The 11,296-nt window shown below is 43.3% G+C and overlaps 2 protein-coding genes and 1 pseudogene across 5 annotated transcripts in view; 1 reads left to right on the top strand and 2 right to left on the bottom strand.

The window, feature by feature from the left end:
- Positions 1–11,296, bottom strand: part of CDHR4 (cadherin related family member 4) — a 73,555-nt gene that overhangs the window by 34,504 nt on the left and 27,755 nt on the right.
- Positions 1–11,296, bottom strand: part of IP6K1 (inositol hexakisphosphate kinase 1) — an 80,631-nt gene that overhangs the window by 48,855 nt on the left and 20,480 nt on the right. The window lies entirely within an intron of this gene.
- On the top strand, positions 10,381–11,026 carry LOC108526979 (PHD finger-like domain-containing protein 5A pseudogene; annotated as a pseudogene).

The raw sequence follows: 11,296 nt of genomic DNA, 5'->3' as shown, positions 1-11,296 counted from the left end.
AAAAAAAACAAAACAAAAAAAAAAAGAAAAGAAAGAAATCGGCCAGGCACAGTGGCTCACGCCTGTAATCCCAGCACTTTGGGAGGCCAAGGCGGGCAGATCAATAGGTCAGGAGTTCGAGACCAGCCTGGCCAACATGGCAAAACCTTGTCTCCACTAAAAATACAAAAATTAGCTGGGCGTGGTGGGCGCCTGTAATCCCAGCTACTCAGGAGGCTAAGGCAGGAGAATCACCTGAACCCCGGAGGCGGAGGTTGCAGTGAGCCGAGATTGTGCCATTGCACTCCAGCCTGGGTCACAAGAGCAAGACTCCGTCGGGGAGGGGAGGGGAGGGGAGGGGGAAAAAAGAAAAGGAAAAGAGAGAAGAGAAGAGAAGAGAAAAGAAAAAAGAAGAGAAAAGAAAAAAGAAATCAATCCAAGGCCTGAAATCCTACAGTTTTGGGAAACCATGGCAAGAGGATTGCTTAAGCTCAGTTTGAGACCAGTCTGGGCAACATAACAAGATTCCATCTCCGTAAAAAAACTTTTCATTTTAAACAAACCAGCTGAGTTGCACTGGCTCATACCAGTAGTCTCGGCTACTTGGAAGGTTGAGGCAGGTAGGCAGTCACTTCAGCCCAGGAGTTTGAGGCTGCAGTGAGCTACATTCATACCACTCATTCCAGCCTGGGTGACAGGGTGAGACCCTGTCTCAAAAAATAATAATAATTGGTCAGGCGCGGTGGCTCGCGCCTATAATCCCAACACTTTGGGAGGCTGATGTGGGCAGGTCACCTGAGGTCAGGAGTTCAAGACCAACCTGGCTAACATGGTGAAACCCCATCTCTACTAAAAATACAAAAAAGTAGCTGGTTGTGGTGGCATATGTCTGTAATCTCAGGTACTCAGGGGGCTGAAACAGGAGAATCGCTTGAACCGGGAGGCGGAATTTGTGGTGAGCAGAGATCGTGCCACTGCACTCCAGGCTGGGCAACAGAGTGAGACTCCATCTCAAAAATAATAATAATAATAGTAATAATAACTTAAAAAAATAAAATTAGTCTGGGTGCAGTGGCTCATACCTGTAATCTCAACACTTTGGGAGGTGATGCAGGTGGATCACTTAAGCCCAAGAGTTTGAGACCACCCTGAGCAATATCGTGAGATCCCATCTCTATTCTAAAAAATTGATTAATTAATTTAAAAAGAGTGAAAACACCACCCACGGAATGGCAGAAAATATTTGCAGATCATACATCTGATAAAGGATTAACATATAGAACATATGAAGTACTTGTATAACTCAACAACAACAAAAATAACCCAATTCATAAATGGGCAAAGGTCTTAGACAATTCTCTAAAGATTTACAAATGGCCAAAAAATATCCAAAAAGATGCTCAACATCATTAGTCATTAGGGAAATGCAAATCAAAGCCACAATGAGAAACTACTTCACACCCAAGCTATAAAAAAAATAAAAATTAAAAATTAAAAAAATAGAAAATAAGTGTTGGCAAGGATATGAAGAAACTGTAACACTTGTGCACTGCTGGTGAGAATGTAAAGAAGACAGTACGGCAATTCCTCAAAAAGTCAAACATAGAATTACCATATGATTCAACAATTCCACTTTTAGGTCTATACCCAAAAGAAATGAAAGGAGGAATCCAAAACAGATATTCATACACCAATGTTTACAGCATTATTCACAATAACCAAATGGTGTCTATGACCCATGTCCATCAACAAATAAATGGATAAAGATATGTCGTATATACATACAGTGAAATATTATTCAGCCTTAAAAAGAAATGAAATTCTGATGCATGTCACAACATGGATGAATCTTGAAAACATTTTGCTAAGTGAAATAAGCCAGGCACAAAAGGGAAAAAATTGTATAATTATAATTCCACTTACATAAAATAAAACTGGGCTGGGCACGGTGGCTTAAGCTTGTAATTCCAGCACTTTGGGAGGGTGAGACAGGCGGATCACTTGAGGTCAGGAGTTCAAGATCAACCTGGCCAACATGGTGAAACCCCATCTTCACTAAAAATACAAAAATTAGTCAGGTGTGGTGGCAGGCACCTGTAATCCCAGCTACTTGGGAGGCTAAGGCAGGAGAATCACTTAAACCCAGGAGGCGGAGGTTGCAGTGAGCTGAGACTGGGCCACTGCACTCTAGCCTCGGTGACAGAGTGAGATTGAGTCTCAAAAATAAAACAGGCAAATTCATCGAGACAAAAAGAAAATTATTAAGAGCGTACAAGGGGCTGGGGGAGGTGAGAATGGGGTGTTACCATATAACGGGTAGAGTTTCTATTTGGAATGATGAAAGAAGTTCTCAAAACGGCATTGTGAATATAGTTAATGTCAGTGCAACATACCCTCCAAAAGAGTTAAAATTCTACATTTTCTTATGTATATGTATAATTTAAAAATTTCATTTACAATAGCATCATAAAAACCATATGTCTTGGGTCAAATTTAACAAAATGTGAAAGAACTCTACACTAAAAGCAATCAAATAATGTAGCAAGATAGTAAAGAAGGCATAAATCAAGAAATATGCCACATGCAGCACATGGATTAGAAGACTCAATAATGCCAGCAGACTTTTTTACAGAAATTGACAAGCTAATTCTAACATTTATATGGTAATAAAAAGAAATTATAATATTCAAATAAATCTTGATAAACAATAAAGTTGGATTATTTACACTGACTGATGTCAAGACTTGCTATAAAGCTGCAGTAGTGGGGTACTGGCATACGGATAAACAAATAGATCAATGGAACAGAACACAGATTTCAGAAACAGGCCCGTATCTACAGAGAATTGTTCATGGGTTTTTTGCCAGCAACAAATCAGGATATAACAGTCAATTGTTTTTCGACAAAAGTACCAAAGCAAACCAACGGGGCGAGACAATTTTAGTGGTTTTAAACTATGTCAATTTTTTTTACATTCTTCCCTCTAAAAAGTGAAATCCTCCTCTCTCCTTGAGTACAGGCTAGACTTAGTGACTCATTCTAATGAAAAGAATATGGCAGAAGTGATAGTGTATGACTAGGTCATAAGAGGCATCATGCTTTCTTCCTTACTTTGTCTTAGATCATTTCTGGAGGAGATTACTGCACCCCATGAGGAAACTCAAAGAGCCCTGTGTATAACTTGTTAGCTTGAAAGTAGGATAAAATTCAAAAAAAAAAAAAAAAAAAAAGAGCCCTGGATAGAGATAAACGACACGGAACTGAGGCCTCCTGCAAAGAGCTTTACGAATAAGTCATCTTGAACACAGATCCTCTAAGCCAAGCACGGTGGCTCAGGCCTATAATCCCAACACTTTGGGAGGCCAACAGGGAAAGATCACTTGAGCCCTGGAGTTCAAAACCAGCCTGGGCAACAAAGTGAAACCCCATATCTACAAAAACATAGGAAAAATTAGCCCTGCACAGTGGTGCATGCCTGTAGTTCCAGCTACTTGGGAGGCTGAGCTGGGAGGATCACTCAAGCCCAGGAGGCCAGGGCTGCAGTAAGCCGTGATCACACCACTGTACTCCAGCCTGGGCCACTTCTGAATTCCTAGCCCTCAGAAACTGAGGTAATAACTCTGTGCTGTTTTAAACTGCTAATTTTTGAATAATTTGTTACAGAGCAATAGATAATACACAAGTCTTTTCAACAAATGTTGCTAGTAATGGAACAATCAGTTATCTATGTGGGGGAAAAATAAACACCAGCCCCAATCTCACATAATAACAAAAATTAACTTAAGATGACTCAGAGACCAAAATATAAAAGCTAAAACTATAAAGCTTTTAGGTGAAAACATAAAAAATAAAGTTAGGCTGGGCATGGTGGCTCATACCCATAATCCCAGCACTTTGGGAGGCCAAGGTGGGCAGAGCTCACCTGGGAGAATGGCTTGAGCCCAAGAAGTGGAGGCTGTAGTGAGCGGAGATTGTGCCACTGCACTCCAGCCTGGGTAACAAGAACCAGACCCTGTCTCAAAAAAAAAATAAAGTTACATGATTTACACTACCTGACTTCAAGTCTTGCTAGAAATGTCCAACACTTAGAGGTAGGCAAGGTATCCCCAGACACTCAGACAGGACATAGAAAGCAATAATCATAACAGAAATTATTGATAGATCGAACTTCATCAAAACTGAAAACCTCTGATTATTTATTTATTTATTTATTTATGAGATGAAGTCTCGCTCTGTCGCCCAGACTAGAGTGCAGTGGCATGATCTTGGCTCACTGCAATCTCCGTCTCCCGGGTTCAAGAGATTCTCCTGCCTCCGTTTCCCAAGTAGCTGAGATGACAGGAGCCCACCACCACGTCTGGCTTTTTTTTTTTTTTCACTCTGTCGCCCAGCGCCCAGGCTGGAATGCGGTGGTGCAATCTCGGTTCATTGCAAGCTCTGCCTCCCGGGTTCATGCCGTTCTCCTGCCTCAGCCTCCCAAGTAGCTGGGACTACAGGCATTTGCCACCACGACCAGCATTTTTTTTTTTTTTTGTATTTTTAGTAGAGATGGAGTTCCACCATGTTAGCCAGGATGGTCTTGATCTCCTGACCTCGTGATCCACCTGCCTCGGCCTCCCAAAGTGCTGGGATTACAGGCGTGAGCCACCAAGGCCGGCCCACACCCGCCTAATTTTTGTATTTTTAGTGGAGATGGGGTTTCACCAAGTTAGCCAGGCTGGTCACGAACTACTGACCTCAAGTGATCCCAAAGTGCTGGGATTACAGGCGTGAGCCACTGCACCCAGCCTTGATCTTTAAAATATATCATTAAGAAAATAGGCCAGGCATGGTGGCTCACACCTGTATTCCTAGCATTTTGTGAGGCCCAGGCAAGAGGACTGCTTGAGGTCAGGAGTTCAAGACGAGCCTGGGCAAATATGCTGAGAACTCCATTGCTACAAAAAATTTTTAAAAAGAAAATAAGCTGGGCATGGTGGTATGCACATGTAGTCCTGGCTACTAGGGAGGTTGAGGCAGGAGGGTCGTTTAAGCTCAGGTGTTAAGAGGGTACAGTGAGTTATTATCATGCTATTACACTCTAACCAGGGCAAAAGAGAAAGACCCTGTCTCTAAAAAAACAAAACAAAAAACAAAAAGTATGGTATCCAGAATACAAAAAAACCTCCTAAAACTCAGTAACAACAACAACAAAAAAAAAAAACAAAAAAAACCCTGCCAGGCACAGTGGTGCACACCTATAGTCCCAGCTATTTGAGAGGATGAGGCAGAAGGATCCTTTGAGTCCAGAAGTTCAAGTCCAGCTTGGGCAACATAGAGAGGCCCTATCTCTAAAAGATAAATTTCTTTAAAAAATAAAAAAGCCAATTTTTTTTTTAAATGGGCAAAAGATTTGAATAAATACTTCACAAAGGAAGATACACAAAGACCATTAAGTACAGGAAAAGGTGCTCAATATCATTAGCATTCAGGTAAATGAAAATAAAAACTACAATGAGTTACCACTATACCTTCACCCAAATGGCAAAAATTAACAACACACTACAACACACTAAATGTTGCTAAATGTGGAACAACCACAACTCTCATACATTATTGGTGAGAGTGTAAAAATGGTACAACCATTTTGGAAAAGGTGTTACAGTTTCCCATAAAGCTAAACATACATCTATCCTATGACCCAGCAATTCTATTCTCTTCAAGAGAAATGAATGTATATACCCACACAAAAAAACCTGTGCAAAAAAGCTCATAAAAGCTTTACTCATAAAGCAAACACTGGAAACAGCCCAAATATCTATCAACAGGAGAATAAACAAACTGTAGTGTTAATGCAATGAAATACTATATAGCAATAAAAATAAACTACTGATACAGACAACAGCATGTATAAATTAAAACATTACACTGTGTGAAAGAAACCTTACTCAAGAGTGGCCAGGCACGGTGGCTCACACCTGTAATCCCAACACTTTGCGAGGCCAAAGAGGGAGGATCGCTTGAGCCCAGGAGTTTGAGACCAACCTGGGCAACATGGCAAGACCTCTACAAAAAAAAATTTTAATTAGCCGAGTGCAGCAGTGCACTCCTGTAGTCCCAGCTACTTGGGAAGCTGAGGCGGGAAGATCCCTTGAGCCCAGGATGGGTTCGAGGGGGCAGTGAGCTATAATTGCACCACTGCACTCCAGCCTGGGTGATAAAACAAGACCCTCTCCCTTAAAAAAATAAAATAATATATATATGAAATATATGTAATACATGTATATGTAACACATGTATGTATTACATATATATAGTCTTCCTTTTTAACTTAATATATTTTATGTATATAATATATAGGAAAACTATATAATATATAAAATATGTATATATAGGAAGGCTATATATACATAAACACATATATTGTCTTTTTATATTCTAGAGCGTTCTCTTTTTTGAGACAGGGTTTTGCTCTGTTACCCAGGCTAAAGTGCAGTGGCACGATCATGATTCACTGCAGCCTCCATCTCCTGGGCTCAAGCAATCCTCCCACCTCAGCCTCCCTAGTAGCTGGGACTATGGGCACATGTCACCACACCCAGCTAATTTTTTTATTTTTTGTAGAGACCAAGGTTTCACCATGCTGCCCCCCAGGCTGGTCTCAAACTCCTGGACTCAAATGATCCTTCTATCTCAACCTCCCAAAGTGCTGGGATTACAGGCATGAGCCATCACACCCAGCCTCTCTCCACTTCTGACTAGCCATTTTCTCCTTACTCCAGTCTCTGTTACAGTTAATAATTCTAATTTTCTTTTACATAGAGACAGGGTCTCACTACGTTGCCCAGGCTGGTTTTGAACTCTTGAGCTTTTTTTTTTTTTTAAGACAGTGTCTCACTCTCACCCAGGCAGGAGTGCAGTGGTGTGATCACTGCTCACTGCAGCCTCCAACTCCTATGCTCAAGTGATCCTCCAACCTCAGCCTCCTGAGTTGCTGGAATTTTAGGCATGTCACACCATGCCCAGCTAATTGTTTATTTTTTGGTAGATAAGCGGGCCTTGCTGGGTTGCCCCGGTTGGTTTTGAACTTTTTTTTTTTTTAATTTTTTTTTTTTTGAGATAGAGTCTCACTGTCTCCCAGGCTGGAGTGCAGTGGCGCGATTTCTGCTCACTGCAAGCTCCGCCTCCCGGGTTCACACCATTCTCCTGCCTCAGCCTCCCGAGTAGCTGGGACTATAGGCGCCCACCACCATGGCCGGCTAATTTTTTGTATTTTTAGTAGAGACGGGGTTTCACCATGTTAGCCAGGATGGTCTCAATCTCCTGACCTCATGATCCGCCCGCCTTGGCCTCCCAAAGTGTTGAGATTACAGGCGTGAGCCACCGCACCTGGCTGGTTTTGAACTTTTTTTAATTTTTTTTTTTTGAGACGGAGTCTGGCTCTGTTGCCCAGGCTGGAGTGCAGTGGCCGAATCTCAGCTCACTGCAAGCTCCGCCTCCCGGGTCCATGCCATTCTCCGGCCTCAGCCTACAGAGTAGCTGGGACTACAGGCGCCCACCACCACGCCTGGCTAGTTTTTTGTATTTTTTTTAGCAGAGACGGGGTTTCACTGTGTTAGCCAGGATGGTGTCAATCTCCTGACCTCGTGATCCGCCCATCTCGGCCTCCCAAAGTGCTGGGATTACAGGCTTGAGCCACCGCGCCCGGCCCGGTTTTGAACTTCTAAGTTCAACTGATCCTCCTGCCTCAGCCTCTCAAAGTGCTGGAATTACAGGCATGAGCCATTGCAGCTGGCCAATTAATAAATCTTTATCGAGTCCCAATTCTACCAATGAAAAGTAATACTGTAAACAGTCAAGTTAATATGTTTAAGCGTCCAACTGGTCCTGCCTGGTACACTCTGCTTCATGAAATTACTCAAACTTAATATTGGCTCCCTGGCACCAAGGTCAGCACTTACTTTGGAGACACATGCAAAATGTACAAGATAGCCACATATTGGCTGGGTGCGGTGGCTCACGCCTGTAATCCCAGCACTTTGGGAGGCAGAGGCGGGCGGATTACGAGGTCAGGAGATCAAGACCATCCTGGCAAACACGGTGAAACCCCGTCTCTACTAAAAATACAAAAAGAAATTAGCCAGGCGTGGTGGCAGGCGCCTGTAGTCCCAGCTTCTCGGGAGGCTGAGGCAGGAGAATGGCGTGAACCCAGGAGGTGGCAGAGCCTGCAGTGAGCCAAGATCGCGCCACTGCACTCCAGCCTGGGTGACAGAGCGAGACTCTGTCTCAAAAAAAAAAAAAAAAAAATTAGCCGGGCATGGTGGCAGGCGCCTGTAGTCCCAACTACTTGGAAGGCTGAGGCAGGAGAATGGCATGAACCCAGGAGGCAGAGCCTGCAGTAAGCCAGTGAGCCGAGATCGCACCACTGCACTCCAGCCTGGGCAACAGAGTGAGACTCTGTCTCAAAGAAAGAAAAAAAAGGCCGGGCGCGGTGGCTCAAGCCTGTAATCCCAGCACTTCGGGAGGCCGAGACGGGCGGATCACGAGGTCAGGAGATTGAGACCATCCTGGCTAACACGGTGAAACCCCGTCTCTACTAAAAACTACAAAAAACTAGCCGGGCGACGTGGCGGCGCCTGTAGTCCCAGCTACTCGGGAGGCTGAGACAGGAGAATGGCGTGAACCCGGGAGGCGGAGCTTGCAGTGAGCTGAGATCCGGCCACAGCACTCCAGCCTGGGTGACAGCGAGACTCCGTCTCAAAAAAAAAAAAAAAAAAAAAAGAAAGAAAGAAAGAAAAAAAAAAGATAGCCACATATTTCATAATACATCTTCCCAAATAGAGAAGCAGCTTTTTAATATTCATTATATTTTCTATGCTAATGAACCCACTTTAATTTTTGCTGCACTGTCTTCAGGTAAAGTACCAAAAAAAGTAAACCAAAATAGCCTAGGTATATCTTGTCAAGTATGCTGCATGGCCCTGGTCCATACAACATCTTCTAGTTGAGCGTAAGTCTTTATAAATAAGTTTCAGAATATTCACTAGCTAGGCATCGTGGTACACATGGGAGGCTGAGGCAGCAGGATCACTTGAGCCCAGAAATTCAAGACCAGCATGGGTAACATAGCAAGACTCTCTCTCTCTCACACACACACACACACAAACACACACATACACACAAACACACACACACACAACTCTAACACACACACACACACACACAAAACCGGAATAGTCATCACCAAACCAATTTTTTGTCCAAATTGCAACTATAAAGTCTCCAAATCAGTCAGGGACCATTAAATTTAAATGTGCAAAAAAAAATTTTTTTTAAGTACTTACGTGATCAAACACATATTGAATACCTACAGAGTAAGACCATGTAGTACATTATTACTAAGAAAACAAAAATAATTCTTGCCTTCAGAGAACTGAAAGTCAGCATAGCCCAAGAAGTTAATGGTGAAACAATGAAATATTACAAACTGAGCTACGTATAATAGGTGAGCTGTGGAAATGACTTTTAATGGGAGAGGGAATTTAAGGGATGAATACTTATCAACTAAAGCACTGCCTGTGGCTCCCAGACATTAAAGCCTAGAACACTTAGCTAGGGCTCTGACACAAGCGACTATACAGTCAGTTCTCATTACTGATGGTAATTATGTTTTATAAGGTCATTGTGTACAATAAGTTACTGAACACTGAGTCACTGCACCTAGACAAAATAAATGTTTAAATTCCTGTAAGCCTCTGGTCATATTTCCTTTTTTTTTTTTTATAAACTGTCAACCAGTGGAAGATGATCTAGTCATATTTTCATCAACCAATCAATATATAACCTTCCAGATCTACACACATACAATATAAAACCTTTTAGGTATGTTTCCGTTTAAAGACACCTTATTTAATATAAATTACTGATTCATTAACACTGAACTCATAGTCGACAGCATTACAACTCATGCCTGAACAAAACTTACCTAACACATTCCTTGTAAGGTAATCAAAGCCTTCTTGTGCTTAGAAACACCAGGCAGCACTTCAATACAACATTTGGGGGCCATTTTAAGCATCAAAATCACCAACAAGGCCAGGTGCAGTGGCTAATATCTGTAAGCTGTCTCAAAATTTAAAAAATAGGCTTCCGGGCCAGGTGCGGTGGCTCAAGCCTGTAATCCCAGCACTTTGGGAGGCTGAGACGGGCGGATCACGAGGTCAGGAGATTGAGACCATCCTGGCTAACCCTGTCTCTACTAAAAAAAAAAAAAAAAAAATACAAAAAACTAGCTAGGCGGGGTGGCGGGCGCCTATAGTCCCAGCTACTCGGGAGGCTGAGGCAGGAGAATGGCGTGAACCCGGGAGGCGGAGCTTGCAGTGAGCTGAGATCCGGCCACTGCACTCCAGCCTGGGCGACAGAACGAGACTCCGTCTCAAAAAAAACACACACAAAAAAATAGACTTCCGGTGGCCGGCTTCATTGGGAACTATGGCTAAACATCATCCTGATTTGATCTTTTGGCGCAAGCAGTCTGGTGTTGTCATCAGAAGATTGTGTGAAAAATGTGACAGCAAATGTGTGATTTGTGTCCCTGCACTCTGGTGTGCGTATGTGATGAGTGACTACATATCTTACTGGGGCGCTGTGTTATCTATGGGGGCTCTGGGGTATCCAGTGCCTATTATTGTAAGGAGTGCACCATCCAGGAGAAGGATAGAGATGGCTGCCCAAAGATTGTCAATTTAGGGAGCTCTAAGACAGACCTCTTCTATGAACACAAAAAATACAGCTTCAAGAAGAGGTGATTAGTGGGTGGACCTTTCCTCCCCACAATATCAAGCTGCTGCAGCGGCTAGAAAGGATGCCTACTACTACCAGCAGAAAGGGAGCAGAGACCAGAGCATCACTAGGAGTGCCCACTAGTGTACTGGCAGCTTGCCATCCCTCCTCTCCCTTCACCTAGACATGTGGTAGGGATGGAAAACGATTCTTCACAGAGCACTCTGGCACACTGTATTGGAGAAAACCTGATAGATTAGTTAGGCCAGGCACAGTGGCTCACGCCTGTAATCCCAGCACTTTGGGAGGCCGAAGCGGGTGGATCACGAGGTCAGGAGATCAAGACCATCCTGGCTAACACGGTGAAACCCCATCTCTATTAAAAAAAAATACAAAAAAAATTAGCCGAGCATGGCGGCGGGCGCCTGTAGTTCCAGTTACTTGGGAGGCTGAGGCAGGAGAATGGTGTGAACCCAGGAGGCGGAGCTTGCAGTGAGCCAAGATTGCACCACTGCACTCTGGCCTGGGTCACAGAGTGAGACTCTGTCTCAAAAAA

The sequence above is a fragment of the Rhinopithecus bieti genome, unplaced genomic scaffold (assembly GCF_001698545.2).
Source record: "Rhinopithecus bieti isolate Rb0 unplaced genomic scaffold, ASM169854v2 scaffold_3875, whole genome shotgun sequence".
Taxonomy (NCBI): Eukaryota; Metazoa; Chordata; class Mammalia; order Primates; family Cercopithecidae; genus Rhinopithecus; species Rhinopithecus bieti.
Note: the sequence above shows the minus strand (reverse complement) of the source record. Positions and strands in the feature narration are given on the sequence as shown.